General features: G+C 39.5%; 1 protein-coding gene across 1 annotated transcript in view; it reads left to right on the top strand.

Annotated features, from left to right (window-relative positions):
• The first annotated feature begins 2588 nt into the window (after nucleotides 1–2588).
• Nucleotides 2589–24130, top strand: part of LOC122811985 (alpha-1,4-N-acetylglucosaminyltransferase-like) — a 567882-nt gene continuing 546340 nt past the window's right edge. The window contains exon 1 of the mRNA XM_044084190.1: nucleotides 2589–2812. The gene's annotated coding sequence lies outside the window, so the exon portion shown is untranslated. The remainder of the gene's footprint in view (nucleotides 2813–24130) is intronic.

Below are 24130 nucleotides of genomic sequence, written 5' to 3'. Positions count from 1 at the left end.
AGAAGGCCTTTCTTAAACAAATAGTTGGTGTCATAACCATGAACTAAAACTAAATGCCAAAAAATGTACAGCAGTCTTCTTTGGAAATATGATCTCCCCTGCAGCTATGACATTGACAGCACACCCCTGAAAATTGAGTATTTTTAGTTAGAGACCTGGTGAGTTATGTGGAAAACAAACTGTCCTTTAGTGTATCTACAGTTGCAAGAAAGTCCTTTTTCACTGTACATTTTATTAGTAATAATGTAGCATCTAGGTCCAGGGATGGGATCATTCAACTGTATTTGGCATTTAATAGACAAATTATTGAATATAATAACCATCTTCAGTATGTACCTGTACAAACACTTAACACAAGTTGAACAACCATAATGCTTCCTTAACTGTGGTGGTGGTGCTGCAGTAACGTTGTCGCCTCACAGTTAGACGTTGCCCATTCAATTCTCAGTTAGAGCGTCTTCTGTGTGGCGACATGCGTAAACGGGCGCTCCTTCATTGAAGGTTGTGCGTTAGGCCCGGCAAGCCAGCATGTAAAACTCTACTGCCAATCATTAGCAGACCGGAGTTCCGCTGTGGTGACCCCTAACCGGGAAAAGCTGAAAGACACAAACAAACCAAGAAAATCAAGGGCCTTATCTTAAGAACTACACTGACTGTCTCAAAGCCTTGCCCCTCTTTTCATTATCAGGCTGCTGAGAGGCAATCTATGCCTCATATGTAGAACCTCATAAGACCCTATTCCTTCTGACCTACTGCACATCCACAAGTCCAGTGCTGGAATAAACATCAACTTGCGAGATCTTAATCTCCTCTGCAACATAAGCAGAACATGGTGGAATGTTAGGCATGTATCACAGAGAATGTCACTTCTTTGGAATTGTCTTTCTTTCTGCATAAAGCAAAGTACTTATTAGGTACAGGTTATTTATTTAAATGTATTCAGTGCATAATATATGACACAAAGAATTAGAGATGGGATTTGGGTAATAGAATTTGTTGAAAATGTGCTACACCCCTATGAAAGAGTTTAGTATGTTTTATTAAATAGATGCTAAAGAGATAGAGGTACAAGAGGATACTAAAAACAAAATATACATGTTTATGTTTATGAAAGGGTAGTTAAAACAAGAGCAAAAACAGAAAAAAGAGAGAGAGAGAGAAACAGATATTCCCTTACTCTATTCAAATAAAATCTAGACAAATGGCTGGGAACTACGAATTCACCCCTGGTTTAGCACCCTTTTCCTTTATGGATATGGGTAACATGAGAATGTTCTGACAAGTTCTGGGTTATTCATACTTAAATTAAAAGTACTAAGAACTTCATAGGAATGCAGCGCTCAGCTTATAAAGGTCTTCACAGATAATAGCCTAGTACAGTGATGGCAAACCTTTTGGGCTCGGCGTGTCAAAAATTCGGAAAATGCCTGTCTTGACAATGCTGGCGTGTCACCCCCCCCCCCAAAAAAGAGAAACTATTCTTTACATATTCATTTATTTAAAAAAAATACAGTCCAATCATGTGTGCTGTTATGTATTATAAAAAGTAAAAGAAAACATCAGTAACTTATAATAGAGAAAATTATATGTGCACTGATAACTGGGCTTAAAACAGTGCACCAAAAAAAATACCCTACTTTTAATAGTAATTTTGAATTGAACTGAAATAAAACTTATATGGAACATGTTGCATTTGATTTGATTAACTTCAATTAATGACTTTTTTGTTGCTGAGTTTTAATAAATAAGTGCATGGTCACATATTTCTTGTATTTTTGTTCATTTGGTTTCTTTGGTAACTTGTGTTTGCGAATGCTGGTGTCACCCATCCTGATGAGTTACCTTTGACACACATGTCATAGGTTTGCTATCACTGGCCTAGTATGTTACTATGACCCTGTTACCTGTGAACCTATTATATGTACCTAGTGCCTTATGTTATGGTAGTCTTGTTGTAATTGTTAATGCAGTATATTAATACTTCTCATGTTACAATTAAAATTTGTTGTGCCTTTTCACAGAATAGGAAAGGAGGGCATATGACTGGACTATAAACAGATGGAGACATTTATGACCTAAGAGACTTAATTTCTAATGCATGCAGTATGTTTGTGATACCAGACTAATGAGCATAATATAAACACCTGAATAAATATAATGTAGGTAGATTAATCTGATATGTTTTTATCTGCAGAGCTGACACCCTGGAGACAGGAACATCACAAAAACACTCGTATTTACTCTTGGTTTAACTGTCTAAATATTCTGTTTTAGAAGGTGTAATATGAGAATACAGTGAAAATCACTGTTTTCATTTAACCTCCTTCATACCTTCACATTTTGTTTGCTGCAAATCATTAACCTGTTTTTCTGCATGTGACATCAACATGGCAAGCTTACACCGCTCTTTTTTTTTTTTTTTTTTTTTTTTCAAGATTACGACAGGTACTTGATACAATGCATTTAAAAAACATGAAATACTGGATCTGTGCAGCACAGAACTTAGCACAGTGATGAATAAGTGTTGCCTACAGGCATACCTCTCACGTGTATCTCATTAAGAGGAACATTCAGTTTGTATGCTATAGGTTTTCCACATTTTGCCGATTTGTTCCATATAATGAGAGGTAGTGTTCCTCTTTTTCAAGATGGAAGTTTGGGAGCTATGCCTACAGACAACAATTCTAAAAATACTTCAATAATTAACTGAGCAAATCTCCTGTTTTGGCTGCCCTTGATAGTATGTGAAGGCCTTTCAGCAGAGCACTTATGCTTCTGTTTGGAAAAAGGAAATGTACAAGATTTAAAAACAGTAAGTAATTTCTAGTTACATGAAATAAGTCAGTGAGTAGGAGTCGGGCAACTACAGATAAGAAGGATTATTTTATAATGTGGCAGCACTGAGGTTCGTAATAGAAACAATAACAACAATGATTTTACTAAAGCAATGGTTTTGGAATACAGCAGAGATGTCAGGGTTCTAAAAATGTTATTTTTAAAAAATTAACTAATGTATTCAGAGCCTTCATTTTTACAGGTAAATAGGGTATGACCCCAAAGTTTGTGTTTATGAATAGTTTTAATTTGGAATCTACTTTTGAGAAGGCCAGTTCTAGAAAGGAACATTGTATAAGAAATGTTGGAATAAGGAAATGTGGAGCATGAAAACAATGTAGATTTATTTTGGTTCCCACTTTACCATCACAAAGTATATTAAGCTTATCTCAGCTATTGATAGCTATGACTGTAACACCAAGTGTGTGGTGTATGCAGTGTTATGCGTCACATGCTTTGTGTTTTCCATGTTGGTAAAACTGGGGGGCCCTTGAAGGCAAAGACACATATTTAGGCATGCTTCATGGGTCTATATTAGATCAGCGAACGCTTAAAAAAGCGAACGCTGATTGATCAAACTTATTTAAGTGAATGTTTAAAATATCGAAGCAACAGAAACCCAAATTTTTTCCTAGGGAAAGAATTGGGTTGTCCGTGTCCATTTCGGTATTTTCAGTGCTGTGGTGGAAAGTTATGGGTCGGATTCAGATAACTGTGCGATTGTGTGGATGTGAGTGTTAGGGCGGGTTAGGTGAGTTAGGGTTGGGGCGCGGGTTAGGTATGTGTGCGATTGTGTGGACATGAGGGTTAGGGCGGGTTAGGTAAGTTAGGGTTAGGGAGCGGGTGAGGTGAGTGTGTGATAGTGACGGACCTTAGGGTTAGGGTTTGGGTTAAGGTAAGTGGATAGTTAGTGGTGTGTGTATAGTTTAGTGTAGGGTTAGGTGTCAGATTTTAGGTGTATGTGTGTGGATTGCTGTTTGTTTGGTGTGCTTGTGTTGTGTGTATGTGTTTTGGATCAGCGATTTTTTTCCCTAGGAAATAAATCGCTGATCTGACAGTTCGAGATTGTAAGCTTTCGCTTACATAAGTTCGATCAATCAGTGTTCGCTTTTTTAAGCGTTCGCTGATCTAATATAGACCCATGCTTCATAGTAATTTTAAGTTCATATGTAATATAGTGATCCTGGATGGTGTTTTTTTTATTTTGATAGAGTCCTGGAATGCTTTTATAATTATATACACTTCATAGGTTCATAGGTGTTTACAAGGCTAACTACCGCAAGGGCCTTTTTAAGCTGAGCCATGCATCCCAAATCTTTGACAAGTTCTGATACCTTTGATAAGTGCAAGCAGAGGCTTGGGAGATGAAACATTTACAAGCAGGGGCCTGAGAGACAAACCATTTACAGGTTGCCTGTGTCCATTAGAAACATAGGTGCCAAACCAGGGATGAATTTCCTGTTCCCCATCCAACTGTCCAAGTTGCATTTAAATTGGGTTAGGGAGGAACTCTGCTTCACATCCATAGGGAGACTGTTCCAGAGAAGGAGTTGTCTCTGGGATGCATACCTGTCTGTCCAGCAAGTCCTATTTATATCACAGGCAAGGTTTAAGTCTTTAGAGTGGATAATACTGGTGATGTTTGTTTTGTGGATATGCAGTAGGTTCATCAGAGTGGGGTTTGACAAATGCCCTGTATGCCAGGGCATAGATCTCCCCTAAAAAGCCTGTAGGAGACAGAATACAGGGATAGGGCCTTGAGGCAGTCTGCAATGGACATTTTACTTACACCCTGTATTCTTTTTGTGAGGAACCTATGTGGATGTTCCAATTGTTGGATATGCCTGGTTAGGCACATACCAAAGGGGGCACTGTACTCAATGAAAAGATCTGATGAATGTCAAATACAGTGGAACGATGACTTCCTTGGACTTAGATGTCATACCTTTGTTTATTAAGTTGTGCAACACAGAATGATTTCCTCACTACTGTAGACACATGATAGTCAAAAGCTAGATTACTATCTATGTTTGTCCCTAAGTCCCTGACTACTGGGTCAACTCTAAGGGGTGTGCTGTCAATATGATAGTTACCAGGGGTGGATGACTTCCCAAAGGATATTATTATGCATTTCTTGGCATTTAGTTTTAGTCCATGGCTCTGACACCAATATTTTGCCTGTGTCAGCCCTTCTTGGAGAACATTTGTGTCAGTGTGTGATTCAATGACAGCTCCTAATTTGCAATCATCTGCAAATTTAATCAGCCAGAGACCACTGACATTGGCCTTGACTTCAGAGAAGTAAATGCCAAAAAGGAGTAGTGCAAGGACTGATCCCTGAGGACTCCACTTGTGATTGGCCTCTTTGTAGAAGTGGACTCCTCAATTCTAACTTCGTGGGTCCTGTCTGTGAGCCAGTTGCCTATCCACTGGGTGATATATGAGTTTGTACATAACCCCTTGAGTTTGTGAACAATGCCCAAGTGGGGTATTGCATCAAATGCCTTGGCCATGTCAAAGTAGGCAGTGTGAATGTTTTTTCCCCCTCATCCATTGCTTTGGTTACCTTCTCAAAGAAGTCCACCAGGTTGAGTAGGCATGATCTGCCCTTGACGAAACCAAACTCAGTTAGGTTCAGTGTCTGGAGGTTTACTAAATCTCTGCTGATCATTTCCATGATAATTCTTTCCATGGCTTTACATATAAGACATATCGGGCTGTAGTTTCCAGGGTCTGTAGATGGACCACCTTTGTGCAGAAGGATGAATGTTGCTATTCTCCATTCATAAGGCACAAAGCCTGTTTGGATGCTACAGTATGTCATGTTTCATGGTATTTAAAAGGCATCCTAGGATATTGTCTGAGCCCATTGATGCTGTTTTTTGGTCTTAGAGAGAGCATTAAGGACCTGTTCCCTAGTGATAGTAGGGTGATCTATTTTTGATGGTATTTCCTGAGGGGAGCTTGAGAGGGAGACAGGTGTAAAGATGGAGTTGAATTTATCAGCCAAGAGGTTTGCTATATCTTTTGGCTCATTTTAGGTGGCTTCATTTACAATGAGCTCTGTACACAATTGTGTATTGCCTTTGAGGTTGCAGACATAACTAAAGAATGCTTTGTGGTTGTCCTTGGCCTGGGAGGCAAAACTTACTTCAAATTTGGCTTTGGTAGACTTTAATTGTCCAGTGAGTTGTTTGTTTAGTTTTGATGAGAGTGCTTTTAACCTGCTGGGTGCTGCACCTCCTAATTTTTGCTATGATTGTCTTCTTCCTGTTATACAGCCTACTGAATGTGTGATTCCACCAGGGTGGTTTGTTTTATGAGTTAGTTCTGTACTTCTTCCTGGTGGGTACAGCTGCCTCTATGCAGCTATTAACATGCTTGTAAAGGGTTTCTGTGAACTGTACTGCATAGGCAGCAGTGTTCTCAGGGTTTATGGGGGTTTGAAATTTTGCCACGTTATCACTTAATAGCAGCAGGTTAGCCTTAGAGTAGATCCTAAATATTCCAGGTTTGGCTGGGGGTCCAGGGTTTTATTTTTACTTCAGAGGAGACCATTTTGTGGTCTGACCTTACCAGGGAAGGCATTACAGTAGGGGGTGTGTAACTGTCTCCCATATTAATGAGGACCAGATCCAGTATGGTTGCACCCCTCATTGGTGTATTGACTATCTGGTCCAAGGAGTTTGTTTTTACAAAATCCAGGAATTTCTGTGCACGTACGTTTTGCATCTTATAGAATTCCCATTTAATAGTGGGATAATTAAAGTCACCCATGAATATGGTACTGGGTTGGATGGTTAGTGTTTCTAATAAGTTTAAATACATGGTATGGATTTCCTGAGTCATAGAGAGGGACCTATAGCTTGCAAGGAAGTGGTATTGGAATTTGCCTATGGTGATCTGAACATGGAGCACCTCAAGTGCATTGTCCTGTTTGACCAGCCTTGAAGTATATTTATTTTTGATGTAAACAGAGACACCTCCACCCTTAGTCCCTGCCTGTGAAGTAGCTTGTCTAAATGTGTGGAAGGCATTATAACCTTGCTCTCTGTGGCTTTAAACCAAGTCTCAGTGACCGCACAGACATCAGCATTTTCTAGAGTGAAGAGAGCTTCTGAGGAATGCAGTCTTTTGTTAAGACTCCTAGCATTGAACAGTAATACCTTTAGATTTTCTTGGTTTTGATTTGCTATGTCAGAAGTACTTTCAGTTTGGCATTACCTAAAAAGGCACTATGCGGGACGACAGTGTTTTAGCTAATATTCAAAAGCCTAGAGGGGAGAGGTGCAGACCATCCCTGGCAAAGCAGCGTGGTCTGTTGACAATCTCCTTCCATGCTGACAAATATTGCACCCCCTTAGAATGATACCGGAAACTAAGTCAATTATTAAAGTCAGTCATCTTTTGTTCGTATTGTGGCATCATCCTGGGAGAATGTAAAATCCTCCTCAATGCTAGGCTCATACCAGCCTGAGACACATATTCTGAGAGCTCCATATTGTCTCTCTTCATATAGTCTAGGAAGGTACATCTCAGGTCATTTACTCCCACATGGACTATGACTGAGTCATATTGGTTCAAAAACGAACAATACCAATGGCAATACTTGGAGTCTGTCTACTGAGAAAATCTTTATTGTGTTAGCGCTTTCATGCACATCACTGAGTGCACTTCTTCATGCATGATGCCATGGAGTAGTGGGAGTGTACCAAGACTATTGAAGGTTTGCTCCAGGTGTCCTCTCTAGCTGTTGACGACGCCAACATAAACCAGGAAGTGAATCAAAGTCCTTCGCTGTCTGTAGTGGGAGAAAAATATGTGTCTGAAGAAGTGCACTCAGTGATGTGCATGAAAGCGCTAACACAATAAAGATTTTCTCAGTAGACAGACTCCAAGTATTGCCATTGGTATTGTTCGTTTTTGAGTCATATTGGTACTTGTGGTCCAATAACCTGAGTGCATGCATTAGGTGGTGGATCCTAGCCCCTGATAAGCAACTGACTGACTTTCTCCTTACTCAGCCTGGTGAGAGGGATATCAGTGTGTCTCACGATGGAGTCTATAATGACTAGAATGTTGGATTGTGTGGTGGCTTGCTTTATGGGCTTAGAAGTAGAGGCTCCATGAGATGTGGCTCTATGTGCTAATGTGGGTGTTGTTTTCAAAGAGTACATTTAGGGCTGCTGAGGGTATTTGTTATGTGTACTTCATCAATGAGGTCTTTGTGGTTTAGGAAGGTTAGATTTAAATGCCTCATCATATGTCTGCTCTGAAATGTGTGTGACGGGTGCAGCAGTTGTACTATTGACAACCTTATTAATATTAGGAGTACTTTTATGTGAGAGCTTTGCCTACAGTGACATTGTTTAAATACATCTCTCACATACCATATCAGTTTGTTTAAGAATTAACTGGTTGTCAGTAAACATGAGGGAATTTCTACATTTCCTCAGGATGCCCATATCCACCAAGCTGGTAACAGTGGGAAAGTCCTTATCCAGGGCAACAGACCCTCTTTTATTGATTAGACAGTTGGAGTGAGAATATCAATGAATGTCAGGAGTATCCAGTTTGCAACTTTGGGGACATTGCTTGTCACTGCATGCTTGTTGTCCTGTGTGCAACTAGGTATTGGAGAAATTTCAGTCATGCTTTTACAGGAAAAATGTCACTCAAGGTGTCTGAGTCTGTACAGAGCACTGCCAAACACTTGAGGGGAAATGAATACATAGACCCTGAAAATTTAAGGATGAAGTATTTAGGCAGATATTCTAAAGTTAGAAAAAAAATCAAGCAGTGCTTACTGAAAACAAAGACAAACTGGATTGATAAGTGAAGGAATTTACTGTCACTCCTCTAATAAAGGTTGGGGAAGTAACATTTTGTGTTGATGCTGAGAAAGTTTTGAAAAAGTGACAGAATGAAAATGCGCAGGTGTTTTTTTTTTTTTTTTAATAAAGTGTCGGCATTGGAAAGGTCAATGTTTTTGTTTTATCTGATGTGAAACAGTACAGTGGTTGTGTTAGTTCTTTGATTTTATAAGGTGAGAAATCTAATGGCTCAAGTAAGGAATAAATGGAAAGCAATGTTTTTGAAACATGCACATTTAAAATAAGTTAGATTTAGAATGAAGTGGTTACATTAAGCATATTCCATCAGTAAATTAATATTTTAAACCAGGTAATAGGTGCAGTATTGTCTTTGTTAAGAAACTGAACAGCAGAATAGATATATACATTGCTTTTTAAAAGTAAGACAATATTTACTGATGTCCACAAATATTTGCATGCAAAATTTTCAGCAGTAGTAGTGCATCTTAAAAATGATTATGGAATCTTAAAACACTGACCTTTATTAAATATTTGAATGTTGATAGACCTTGTCACTGCCCCAGATCCACAAAGGACAGTCAAACAACAGCATACAGCAGCATGCACATCTGGAGAAGTAAGTTATAGACCTCTGTGATAAAGAACCAAAATTAATTCTTCAAGAACGTTACAATGACTAACCCTATAGAAAGTTCAAAACTCCACAATGTAAAAGCCATGAATTAAAAAAAAAAAAGATGTGTGATGCTCTGAACCTAATAGCGAAGTGCTACTACACATTTTTTTATGCAGACTGCATGGCAGGGCTGCACCCACCACAGCCCTGATACTTATACATAATAATAACTCTGAGACTCCTGTACCACAGAAATGAGGCTATACTCCGAGATACAGCAATTCTAGACTTTTGCAGTTAAAATAATTATACATACAGTCCTCAGAGGTTCGTCTGTGCCATCAAGTTATAATAATTGTAGCTGTTCAAGTGTTGTCACTTGCTGTGGTTACAGCTTCAAGGATTGCTGCTGCAGGTAGAGTCCTGCATCTAGCCAGAGTTTCAGACTCTTCCTCCTCTCTCAATTCTTAACTAACATCTCCCAGCCCCCAAACATCTCCGTAGTACAGTATAAAGAAGGATGTGTGGTTAGTCATCTTCTGTTCTTTCTACCCATCACTAAGTATTACCCAGACCTGAAGAACTAGAATACTTTCCTGGGAAGGAAAGGAATGAATTTTGAGGCACGGTATGTCCTACTGGTAGAACTCTCAACCCTTGGATACTGTCTCAGGCAGGGACTGCTATTACTAACCTAGGAGAGAAGAAGGCAGTAGTGTCTATATTAGAAGACTGAATGTTTAGGTGATCGAGCACCTAAACATCGAACTTCTAATATCGAAAGCAAAAACCGGCGAATGGCTGATTTAATGCAGGGAAAGATTTCCCTTGGCTGTTCACTGGAGTTTGCTAATTCCCTACTGTTGAGCGATCTCAGAGTTGGTATATTTAGTTACGGGGATGTGGGGGCACAGACCCCCACATCAGGGGGTGTGGTGGCGAAGCCCCCCACTTAATTTAGATGTAATGTTTTTTGTGTTGTGGCCGAGGGACGTGTTTCCCTGGGATGTTCGACATTGTGCGTTTCGATATTAGAAGATCGATGTTTAGGTGTTCGATTACCTGAACATTCGGTCTTCTAATATAGACCCGAGACAGAGGCAGTAGATTCAGACTGAAGTACAGGTAAAAATCAAAGGAGAGGGAGAAAGAGAGAGAGAATAAAAGGTGCCTCACTCCAATCTTGAATTTCTGTTATGAAGGGAAGAAGAGTGAGACCTGGACTGGTATACCCAAACCTCTATAATTATAGCAAGTTGATGCAGTGGTTATTATGTTCTCCATGCTGCAGTCATAATATAAAGAATAACTCCTAGAACTTTCCTCTATTGTCCTTGCATAGTTGGTATCCCTGTGCAGCTAAGACAACATTGAAATTTTTATTTTAATTTGTACTCTGCTTCTGTGCTGTGCTGGATCCAAAGTCTTCTTAAGACACACAATCTTGCTGTGCTGTTTACTGCTGAATCAGAGTCACAGAGCTTTGCATGACTCCACCTGTAGTTTGTTTAAAGCACCAAGCCTTTCAAATTGCACACTGATAAAAAATATATTTTGCAGCTATAAGCACAGTTACAGATAACTTATTTTATATTAAACCACACGTACTCTTTCTGTCAGATTGTAGCATATATTTACAAAGTTTTCCTTAATTACAGATATGAATGATGACTTCTACAAAATACCTCTCTCTGTCCCTTTCTCACATAACTGAATTACTTACAGTTGTTATATAGAGTGCTAGTCATGCACATATATTTTGTTATTTCCTCTTGGTATCTTTTTTGGCCTTCTGTGGGAAGTCACATAATGTCTGTTTTTAGACTTTCCTATTGTCCTTTTGTAATTTACTTGTAAGCACTTTTGCTGATGTGAGGATGCCATTAACATAAATCTGAAAGGAAACATCTGTACAAGCTGTTCCTTTTGAAAAAACATCACGTATTGCTGAGTTTAGATATTTGTTCTGCAAACATGAGAAAAGCATGTGATACTTGCTTTCCAATATTGCTTTGTTAGGCTTTTCTGATGCTGTGAAGAGAAGTCTGTCTGTCAGAGTAGGAATGCACATTTTACATTGCTAAACTCTATATATATATTCAAGCAAACTTTTTATTCTATGCTTTATCTTTCAACATATTTACAACAGAATTAATTTCAGCCTTATATTCATAATCTCTAACAAACATGCTTTTTCATTGCTGCAACAAACCTAATCTAGCTCTAGTTGTAACATCCAGCCTGTAGTTCTTAAAGCAGGTGTGGACCGAGACCCATGTGGCTATGTCCTGAATATTACTGGCAGAGACCCTGTAAGGTAAGCTACAGTGGTAACTGTCTTTTTGTGGTAATAGGTCCATCTGCCTGGAAAGAAACATTGAGTTTTCCATGGCTATATATCTGAAATGGGGAACTCAAAGCTGCTATGATCAAACAGGGCTTTTTTAAGATTATCCTTGCTTGTTCCTGTTGTATTTTTATCACTTTTTCAATCAGTGGCTTAGATGGAAAAATGTACAGATACTCATCTTTCTATGAAATGCACAAGGTTTTGGACATGGGTTCTGGAGCAAAATTTATTGATTTAGAAGTTCTCATATTGGGCAAAAAATCCATTCTGGCACACCCTATTTCCATGCTAGGTCCCAGAAGAGTATATTTGTCATTTGTGTGGGTCTGCTGTGGTTCTGCTCAGTCAATCAGCCAGCAAATATTCCCCCCAAGGGGAATGTATACTACCCTTACGGTCATATCACAGTTTATAGCCAACTCTCATTTTTCAAGGCCATCTCGCATAGCCGGTAAGAATGCGCTTCTCCCTGTTTGTTGATATATGCACATGACTGTTAACCATCACAGTCAACAAAATTCCTGGAATCCATATTTACTTGAATGCTCTCTGAGCATATTGAACTACTAGCATTTCCTTCAGGGTTTTATGGAGTTTAGCCTCTGACCTGGTCCAAGTGCTCTGCACCTTCAAGCCCTGTGAATGGGCTCCCCAGCCTGATATGATGCATAGAGGACAATGCCCCATTTGGAATGTACCTCACAAGACATCTGCAGCAGCTGGAAAGGCCACAGAAGTACATCACAAAGAGGATTACTGGCCTCAAACAAATGCCCTACACTGACTGTCTCAAAAAATTCCAGCTTTACTCCGTAGCATATCGCCTACTCCGAGGTGATCTCTGTCTAACATATAAAGCTATGTCAAACCCAGAGCTGTTGGACATGCTACACCTAAAGAAATCCCAAACCCTCCGAGCTACATGCTCTAGGGAACTAAACCTTGTCATCACAATAAACAGGACATGCTGGAGGGATAGATTCTAGTCCCAGAGACTTCCCATACTCTGGAACAGGCTACCCATCTATGTCAAGCAAAGTTCATCATTAGCACTCTTCAAGAAAAATCTTGATGAGTGGATGGTAAATAGGAAATACACCCTGGGGATCACTTCTGTGTCTCTACTCAACAGTGGCACAGGAAAATAACTTTCTTGGGTGGCGTAAGCCAGGGAACCTTGTTGGCTAGGCTTATGTAGGCCCTTGGGCCGATAGCCTAGTACCTACCTATGAAACTATGAATCTGTAGTTAGGGTCTGTTTTCTGGCAAGAGGCAGAGAGGCATTCCTCTTCTCTCCTTGATAGCTGATGTCCACCATCTTAGTTCCATTTTTTTAAGTATGGAAGTGATAGGAGGGCATGCTCCAGTGTATGGGCTTGTTGGTCCATAAGATCCTTTGGTACTACTGGATTTTTCAGATCTGTAGATGCACCCAGGAACCATAGTGCTTGAAACTGCCACGTGTCCTATGATTCTGAGGATCTCCCTGGTTATCTACATTTGAATCGAAAATTAGCTCCAACCAAACAATCAAACGAAAACCATGACTACTATGCCAAAGACAAAGTCTTTCAAGCATTTTTAAAACAGATTTCTAACACAGTTTTCAATACAGCTTAAAATAAAATGTTATGTATGCACATAGGCAATTTCATATCACGTTTTGCCTCACACAGACACACTTTTAAGGCTATTTGTCTTTGGCATAGTAGCATTATTATAATTTTTAATTTTTATATAATTTTTATATAAAAATGTTTATATAAACAATCTTTAAAAGTTTTTATACAAATATTTAAACAACTATTTTATTTTGTTATTCAATTAATTGTATAACATTTAACAGAAGACGATGAATTCAAGTTATGTTATGTAGCAGTATTTCTTTAAGGAAGGAGCAACAGTTAACGTATTTTTTGGCGCCAGTTTTTATATTTAAACAATGTCTTTAGTAGTGAAAGGATGTTCTGATGAAGCTCTATGTTATGACTGAAAGCACTTAACATCCATTTTGTATTTGTATTTTAATATTTTGGTTTTATCAAATCGCAATAAATATGTTCTGCTGTTAAGGTGTTTACGTGAAGCAGTACACTTATTGATCGAGTCGTGGTTTTTGTTTGATTGTCTGGTTATCTACATTGTTTTTTGTAATGTCTGCTGGAAAAAAGTGTAAGTGACAAAATTTTGTCCTGAGCAGAAAAGTGTCAATGCCTGAATTTTCAAGAGAGCCACCAAGAACACAAACCTCCGTCATGGTTCCACTTTCACATTTTGTAAGTTTGGAGTGAATCCCAGGTTCTCTGCAGGCATTGCTGAGCAAAGGAAATGGCACTTCTGGTCTACTGCCTAAAGGGTGGCTGCAGAAGACATTCAGAGTTGGGTAAATGTGTGTACCCTTTGTCCTGCAATAGGTGATGGATGATATGAGAGATTTTGTTAAATCTCATGGAGTAGTGGCTAAGTGAAAGGGTAAGGAGGTGAACTAATAATGTCCATTTCTTGCCTGGAATCTTAAGACATTTCTGTCTTTTATGTGGGGGATGTTCACATATGCATCTTTTAGAGACACAGTGATCATAAATGCCATTGGACTTAGCAAGGGGAGTGAAGAGTCAACATCTTGAACTTTCATGGGTTCATAGATAAGTACTAGGTTAGCTGCCCTTGCAAGCCAATTTAAACCTAACAGAGTTCCCTTTTGGTGCTCAAATTAACATATTACATTTGGTGTTACATTGGCCTTATCCATCACATGGTCAATAATTATATAGTACGCCTAATGAGAATAATTAGGGTCATATCATAGATATTTTGAGGGGACCCATACATGAGATAAAGCATTTAAGAGCTGCCTCTGTCCATTAGTAGAACGGGGGCAGCCCTGGGGTAAATTTTATATCTCCCATCCATAGATCCAAGTTTCACTTGAATATGGACAAGGATAAACTTTGTTTTAAGTGGATGGGGATTCTGTTCCAGAGTAGTGGTATCCTTTGTGAAATATACCTGTCTCTCCAAACTGTGTTGTCGATGTTTCAGAAAAGGTTTATATCCCTTGACCAAGTATTTCTGATAACCTTTGACTTGTTGATGTGCAGTAAATCCATCAGTATTGGGTCAGAAGATGCTTTCTGTGCTAGACACGGGTCACCTCTTAGCAGTCTGTAGAATACCGAATACAGTGACAAAGCTTTGAGTCGGCCCATGCAGGACATGTTATTTAGGCCTTGTATCCTTTTAGTAAGGTATCTCTGTGGGCATTCCAGTTGTTGCATGTGTTTGGACAGATACTGTTTAGAAATGACCAATACTTGTTTAATTTGGGCAAGTCTAGAATAGGTCTCCATGGACTATCCTTTCTTGGGACCAAGAAGTCTTTTCCTTGTGCTGTTGGGATGAATTCTAGAATTCTCTGTTGCAGCAACTGTCTCCACAACATTGCCTCCTAGGATCATTTTGCTTCCACCTTCCACTTTTCTCACATAAAGTTAGTTAACTGTCCTAAGAATAGCAACAGGGAAAATAGCCAAACATCTTACTTATATATTTAACTTTTTCTCCACAACTGGCACTGTTCCTGCTCTTTTTAAACACAGTGCCAAACTGACTTCCTCCACTGACCCCAAGAACAATAAATAATACCAAGTCTCTGCCCCATTACAAAAATCTTCAAAAAATTCTATACAAACAAATATTTGAACACATAAATAGTTATGGCCTCCACTGAGATAAACAATATTTTCACAACTTATTCAGCACCCTAGCAGCTCTTTTCACTGCCACTGATTCCATGTACAAGAACATGAATAAAGGGCTCATTATTACTGTTTGTTGATATGAACAGAGCTTTTTAAATTGTGAATTCTGAGTTCCTGCTTAATAAACTCCAATAACTAAACTTTGATAAGGATGCAACAGCATGCTACCAAAGCTACCTGATGGATGGAACTTTCCAAATGTACCAAAATAATTTATCCCCTGACATTGCAGCACTTAACAAGGGTCCCCCCAAGCCTCACTATTAGGCCACTACTTGTCTCACTCTCTCTCTCTCTGTCAGTGATCTGCCACTGTGACTTCGTCATCTCAGCATTCTCCTTATTGAATCTAGCAAAACACATTCTGACCTACAGGCTAAATTACAAAACAATTTCACAAATCTCTGTAGTTGGCCTCTTTATACTAAACATTTAATCTGCCCCAAGAAAGTGAATGTAATGGCATCTAGAATTACCCAAAAGTGACTTTAAACTCCCCTCTTCTGTTGAAAGACAACTAAGGCAGCACCATTCTCCATGTCTCACAGCAGAAATACCTTGGACTGACATTTGACCTAGCACTCTCTTTTGTCACTCACACAGATAAAATTACCAATAACATTTTAATGTAGCTAAAATTCTGCTGCAGCATCACACTCCTTCATAGCTCCAAACCTCTAAATATGGGGGGACAAAGGCCGAAATATAGGGACAGGTTTTAAATATTGCTCTTAGAAACTTAGAAAGTTGCTAGAATAACAGGTTTTGTGTTAGCATGCATTTTCTGAATGATATAAGCCTGAAACTCTAATGTATGTCATTATTTATTGTTTTCAGTCCTTACAGATTTGCCAGAAAGTTACAAATTCTATGTGGAAAAGACCAAAAATAAAGGCAAAAATCTTGACATTCAGCAAAAATCTGGGCAGTTGAGAGGTATGCATACCTTCTTTCACCTACTGCCTGACTGCCAATACCAAAAATGTTCTAGTACTACAACTTGAATGTGGTTTGCCATTGCTGGTTCTGCATTTCTCTAACAATAGTCAGATATTACAAATAACACAAAACAAAATGTTTAGATTCATTCTTTTAGCCAGTCATTTTGTATATCACTGCAACCTAATGAATGACACAAAATGACCATCAGTAAAGGCTTGGTCACCTTTAGTTTTGGCGATCTATTTTTCAAAGTTTTAAACTTGACCTACTAGCTGCCTCTGAAAACAGTACTCATATTAAGCCACTAAAACTATACCATGAGAAGCTCCCAACATAACATCATTTCCCCTGGATGAACATGCCGCAACTCTCTTCCTAGTCATTATTTACAATTATACCTCTCAGCCTCTTAGTGCAAGAAATCTGGACAAAGCCTGGCAAAATGAGGAGACAGAGGCCTAAAAATAGAGACATATTTTAAATACTGCTCTTATAAACTTTGAAAGTTGCTGGAGAAACTGGGTTTGTGTTAACATGCATTTTCTGAAGGATTTAAAGTCTGAAACTCAAATGTATGTCATTATTTAGCGACTTCAATCCTCAAATCATTGCAGAGATTTGCCAAACAACTACAAATTTTATGAGGAATAGACCAAAAATATGTGGTGAAGAAGCTCAAATGGCTTAATGGTAAATTACTGTGGCTATGGTATGCAGGGTCCTGGGTTTGAGACTTCCAAGGGCTGATTATTTTTTGGCTTTAGATCAGCAGATCCTGTTTGGGCATCCTGCAGACTATTACAGCACCAGAAATGAGAAAGAGAGCCTTTTTGTGCTAACTGCAAGTACTTTTTGCTGAATTTTCTAATTTTTCCTGATTTTGGTCATTTTTATTACCTGCACTTCTCAGAAAGTTTAAAAAGTAGACTAGCTACTTATTTCACTGTATTTCTGCTTGTAAGTCGTTTTCCAATTGTGCACTTGCCTTGCTTTATTTAAAAAGTTAAAATTTTCAAATTTCTAATTTTTCAAAGTTTTAACTGAGTTTACTGTTCTGGGCTATACACTCAAGTGCATTATCCTATTTGTGCTTATTTACTGTATAACTGCATTGTTTAGTCTGATTTAACCAAAAAAAAAAAAAAACAGACAAAAAAAATTATATCTTATTTATTAATTTCCCACCATTTCTAACTTGAATAGTCCAGTTTCCAGGCTTTGCTGGTTTCAGGACTTAAGTTTCAGTGTTTAGAGCTATCCAGGCCTTGCTGTGGTAGAGGGAGGTCCTACTGCTTACCAGTTAGAGTGAGAGCATTGTACTGCCTATCTAACACTATTTCTGCCTGTAAGTCATTTTCCAGTTGTGCACTTGCCTTACTTTATTTAAAAAGTTAAAATTTTCAAATTTCTAATTTTGCAAAATTTTAATTGAGTTTACCGTTCTGGGCTATACACTCAAGCCTCTCTCTGCTTATTTACTGTATAACTGCATTGTTTAGCCTGATTTAACCAAACAAAAATTCTATCTTGTTTGCTAATTTCCCACCTATTCTAACTAGAGTAGTCCAGTTTTCAGGCTTTGCTGGTTTCAGGACTTTAGTTTCAGTGTTCAGAGCTATCCAGACCTTGCTGTGGTAGTGGAAGGTCCTACTGCTTACCAGTGAAAGTGGGAGCATTGTACTGCCCATGTAACACTAGAGGAGTGGTTTCCAGCTCTGAAATTGCAATTTTATTGGCCATTTTGGGCTGCTTTCTATCCCTTTCAACTTTCTGGCATAAATATGCATGTCTGCGCACATTTGTGCACTGCTGGGCTAAGGTTAAAGTATTTCCGGTGCCAGAAAGTCTGCTCTTCAAATTTTCCCTTAGAACTATCTAGTTTATCAGCAGTAGCACTAAAATCTGTATAACTTTGACTAGCACTTGCTCTAAAACTCACTAAAAAGCACTAGGAAGCCTTAATTTGTTACAAGCACTCACCTTTCCTTGGTAATAAGGAGAAAATAGCAGTAGGTACTAGACAGCCTACAATTTCAAGTACTTTGCCAAAAAGTAAGGGAAAACAGCTCTTGTAGTACACAAAGAAAGTACCTAACCAGGCATGTCCAAGGGTCAGCTTCTGGTGATTACTAATGTCCACCTGGTGAATCTGGGCATACTGGGGCAATAAAGCAATAGCCTCATGTACACAGACAACTCTCTGTTCCTACCATCAAACACTACAACCTGTGAGAGATGCACTTACATAGCCAAACTGGAAGCAAAGATCTCTCCAGCCAAGATCGTGCTAGACAGTCAAAAGGAGAAGGTTAACACCCATACAACACCCCAAGCAACACATAGTCCTTCAAAACCCACATCACCAAAACCCACACATAGCAACACAAAACTCACATATGTGGAGGCTCTTAACATTAACCTGCCCAAGCAACAAGGACCTCTGAAGCTGAAACACAAACACCACCCGCAAACACAACCAAAGTGTCACATAGCTTACAACACCAGTGTGCCACCCCACAGCAGCCCCTAAGGCAAGACAACGTACCCAACTTTTTAGTCATAGGGGACTCTATAGTCAGGCACACTGATGTCCCAGTCACCAGGCTGAACAAGGAGAAAATTACAGTTAGTTGCCTGTTGGGTGCCAGAATCTGCCACATAATGCATGGACTCAAGTCACTCCACAACAGGTACAAATATGACTCTGTCATTGTCCATGTTGGAGTGAATGACATGAGATGTACCTCCCTGGACTACACGAAAAGAGACATGGAAGAGCTCTCAGATCATGTAACCCAGGCATGTATGAACTTAGCCCTGAGTAGCATCCTGCCATCACCCAGAATGATACCACAGTATAAGGAAAAAATGACTGACTTCAATAATTGGCTAAGCTTCTGGTGTCATTCAAAAAGGATCCAGTATCTGTCTGGCCTGGGACAACATGATCGACAAACCATGATGCTTTGCAAGAGATGGTTTGCACCTGTTGCCCCTGAGATTGAGGTCACTGGCTAAGTCTCTTGCCACCCTATAGTGCCTTTTTAGGTAAGGTTCAAAGGACAAAGCTACCACCATAACGGGTACAAGCAAGCAAAATCTGAAGGTAATGCTACTCAATGGTAGAAGTCTAAACCTCAAGATGCACTCTCTCTCAAGGCTCTCCTAAAAATGGAGAACATCTATATCCGTGCAGTAATGGAGACCTGGTTCAAAGCTTCAGAGAGCACCCCTGCAATACCAGGTTACAACTCATACCACACTTTTCAGCCACCAAACCAGGACCGAAACACTAAAGGTGGAGGAGTGTCCATATTCACCAAGGATATTCACACCTCCAGGCTGGTTGCCCAACACAATGCATCTGAAATTCTCCAGGTGCAACTAACACTAGGTAAGACTGCAATACAAATTGTAGCTTGCTATAGACCCCCTACCATGCCCCAAGATTCTCACTACACCTTTCTAAACATACTGGAAAATATTAAGATACAACCAAACACCCTAATACTGGGTGATTTCAATACCCTGCTATTAACTGGGAAAACTACTCCTGTAACAACATCTTTGCTCAATGGTTCTTGGAATTCATAAATCCCAATGCCCTAGAGCAACTAATTCAAAGTCTCACCAGGGGTACCAATATTCTAGACCTGGTCATTACCAACACGGGAGAGCGATGCTCCACACCAGTGGTCACCCCCTCGTTGGTCATATCAGGCCATAAGCTAATCACCCTTGACATCCACATCCCTCCCCCACCCCCCTTTAAGGAAACCTCCATAAAAAACTTCTCCAAAGCCAACTTCATGCTTCTCAAGTCAGAAGTAACAAACTACATGACACCTATGCAGATGAGAACTGGAAGTTCAACTGCTGAATCCTACACTAAGGTGCTGTATGAGCACACTCACTCGTGCATGGACTGAGCCATCCCAAATAGAACCAAGATGCTGTCCTCTAAAAAAAGGAAGCCAATCTGGTGGTCCCCTGCCATAAACAAGCTGTACTACAGAAGGAAGAAACTGTTGCAGAAAAGAGGAAAAACCCAGGATTCAAAAAACTTTCTCACCAGCCTCAGTAGAAAGCTGATATCCCTCATAAAATCTTCCAAAGTTTGTACGAAAACAAAATTGCCAAAGATGCCAAAGACAACCACAAGGCATTCTATAGCTATGTCAACAATCTAAATGGCAGTACTGAGATCTGCTCCAAGCTACAGCAGAATGGCACTAGATATACTGATCCCAAGGATATTGCCAATATCCTGACAGATTCAGTGCCAACTTTACCCCCATCTCACCCCCTAAAGGGCCCATCTCAATACCAAAAAAATGCCAAATTCCAGTAATCACAGCCACTCAGGTAAAAACTGCACTCTCCAAAGCCAAGAATACAGCATCCATGGGACCAGATGACATCCTAGGCTGTGTACTGCATGAACTACAAAATGAACTGGCACCTCACCTATGTGTCAAGTTTATTCATAGCTTCACCTCAGGCTTTGTGCCCACAGAGTGGCGCACAGCTACAGTCATCCCACTCCACAAGGGGGGATCCCCTTTGGATCCTGGGAACTACCATCCCATCCCAACAGGCTAATACACTCAAGTGTACCAGCCTTTGATAGCAATTTAGTCAAAAACAAAGCATTTACTGCATTTTTTCCTGTCTGTTTGAAAAAAAAAAAAAATTTCTCCTTTCCTAAACTTTACTTGCTAGTTGTTCCAGTGATCAGATTTTGCTGATCCCTGGGCTTTGTATTTGGTTTCTGTGTTCCTCCATTTTCTTGTGTGGCCAGAGGTAGTTTCTTTACTCACCAGTGGGAGTGGGGAGTACTGAGCTGCTTGTTTGTCCTCAGAGGAGTGGTTAGAAGCAGCAACTGGTAATTCGCTGGCCATTTTGGGTCATTTCCTGTTTTTTCCAGCCCCCTGCTATAAAGCACGCTTTGGCGGGCTTTTCTGGCATTAGAGAACTTGGCATAGCTCCTCGTGGTCCCCTGCAGAGTTCCTAAGCCAGCAGAGAGCAGAACGGCAACTTTCTTGATCATAAGTATATTTTAAACTTTTAGTTTGCATTTTTCGATCTTTTAAGCTTTTCGACTACTGTTTGTGCCTTTATTACTGTTTTATTGCCTTATTTTCCTGTGTTTGTGAGCTTATATTGTTGATTGCACTTGTGGGCTAAAGTATTGCTTAAAAGTAACAAACAGGCTAATACACTCAAGTGTACCAGCCTTTGATAGCAATTTAGTCGAAAACAAAGCATTTACTGCATTTTTCCTGTCTGTTTGAAAAAAAACAAAAAAACCCCAAAAAAATATTTCTCCTTTCCTAAACTTTACTTGCTAGTTGTTCCAGTGATCAGATTTTGCTGATCCCTGGGCTTTGTATTTGGTTTCTGTGTTCCTCCATTTTCTTGTGTGGCCAGAGGTAGTTTCTTTACTCACCAGTGGGAGTGGGGAGTACTGAGCTGCTTGTTTGTCCTCAGAGGAGTGGTTAGAAGCAGCAACTGGTAATTCGTTGGCCATTTTGGGTCATTTCCTGTTTTTCCAGCCCCTGCTATAAAGCACGCTTTGGCGGGCTTTTCTGGCATTAGAGAACTTGGCATAGCTCCTCGTGGTCCCCTGCAGAGTTCCTAAGCCAGCAGAGAGCAGAAAAGCAACTTTCTTGATCATAAGTATTTTTTAAACTTTTAGTTTGCATTTTTCGATCTTTTAAGCTTTTCGACTACTGTTTGTGCCTTTATTACTGTTTTATTGCCTTATTTTCCTGTGTTTGTGAGCTTATATTGTTGATTGCACTTGTGGGCTAAAGTATTGCTTGTGTAACAAACAGGCTAATACACTCAAGTGTACCAGCCTTTGATAGCAATTTAGTCGAAAACAAAGCATTTACTGCATTTTTCCTGTCTGTTTGAAAAAAAACAAAAAAAAACAAAAAATATTTCTCCTTTCCTAAACTTTACTTGCTAGTTGTTCCAGTGATCAGATTTTGCTGATCCCTGGGCTTTGTATTTGGTTTCTGTGTTCCTCCATTTTCTTGTGTGGCCAGAGGTAGTTTCTTTACTCACCAGTGGGAGTGGGGAGTACTGAGCTGCTTGTTTGTCCTCAGAGGAGTGGTTAGAAGCAGCAACTGGTAATTTGTTGGCCATTTTGGGTCATTTCCTGTTTTTCCAGCCCCTGCTATAAAGCACGCTTTGGCGGGCTTTTCTGGCATTAGAGAACTTGGCATAGCTCCTCGTGGTCCCCTGCAGAGTTCCTAAGCCAGCAGAGAGCAGAAAAGCAACTTTCTTGATCATAAGTAATTTTTAAACTTTTAGTTTGCATTTTTCGATCTTTTAAGCTTTTCGACTACTGTTTGTGCCTTTATTACTGTTTTATTGCCTTATTTTCCTGTGTTTGTGAGCTTATATTGTTGATTGCACTTGTGGGCTAAAGTATTGCTTAAAAGTAACAAACAGGCTAATACACTCAAGTGTACCAGCCTTTGATAGCAATTTAGTCGAAAACAAAGCATTTACTGCATTTTTCCTGTCTTTTTGAAAAAAACAAAAAAATAAAAATATTTCTCCTTTCCTAAACTTTACTTGCTAGTTGTTCCAGTGATCAGATTTTGCTGATCCCTGGGCTTTGTATTTGGTTTCTGTGTTCCTCCATTTTCTTGTGTGGCCAGAGGTAGTTTCTTTACTCACCAGTGGGAGTGGGGAGTACTGAGCTGCTTGTTTGTCCTCAGAGGAGTGGTTAGAAGCAGCAACTGGTAATTCGTTGGCCATTTTGGGTCATTTCCTGTTTTTTCCAGCCCCTGCTATAAAGCACGCTTTGGCGGGCTTTTCTGGCATTAGAGAACTTGGCATAGCTCCTCGTGGTCCCCTGCAGAGTTCCTAAGCCAGCAGAGAGCAGAAAAAGCAACTTTCTTGATCATAAGTATTTTTTAAACTTTTAGTTTGCATTTTTCGATCTTTTAAGCTTTTCGACTACTGTTTGTGCCTTTATTACTGTTTTATTGCCTTATTTTCCTGTGTTTGTGAGCTTATATTGTTGATTGCACTTGTGGGCTAAAGTATTGCTTGAAAGTAACAAACAGGCTAATACACTCAAGTGTACCAGCCTTTGATAGCAATTTAGTCGAAAACAAAGCATTTACTGCATTTTTCCTGTCTGTTTGAAAAAAAAAAAAAAAAAAATATTTCTCCTTTCCTAAACTTTACTTGCTAGTTGTTCCAGTGATCAGATTTTGCTGATCCCTGGGCTTTGTATTTGGTTTCTGTGTTCCTCCATTTTCTTGTGTGGCCAGAGGTAGTTTCTTTACTCACCAGTGGGAGTGGGGAGTACTGAGCTGCTTGTTTGTCCTCAGAGGAGTGGTTAGAAGCAGCAACTTGTAATTGTTGGCCATTTTGGGTCATTTCCTGTTTTTTCCAGCCCCCTGCTATAAAGCACGCTTTGGCGGGCTTTTCTGGCATTAGAGAACTTGGCATAGCTCCTCGTGGTCCCCTGCAGAGTTCCTAAGCCAGCAGAGAGCAGAAAAAGCAACTTTCTTGATCATAAGTATTTTTAAACTTTTAGTTTGCATTTTTCGATCTTTTAAGCTTTTCGACTACTGTTTGTGCCTTTATTACTGTTTTATTGCCTTATTTTCCTGTGTTTGTGAGCTTATATTGTTGATTGCACTTGTGGGCTAGAGTATTGCTTAAAAGTAGCAAACAGGCTAATACACTCAAGTGTACCAGCCTTTGATAGCAATTTAGTCGAAAACAAAGCATTTACTGCATTTTTCCTGTCTTTTTGAAAAAA

Source organism: Protopterus annectens, chromosome 9.part0, assembly GCF_019279795.1.
Source record: "Protopterus annectens isolate FY-2018-M chromosome 9.part0, PAN1.0, whole genome shotgun sequence".
Classification (NCBI taxonomy): domain Eukaryota; kingdom Metazoa; phylum Chordata; order Ceratodontiformes; family Protopteridae; genus Protopterus; species Protopterus annectens.
This window is presented reverse-complemented; position numbering and strand designations above follow the sequence as displayed.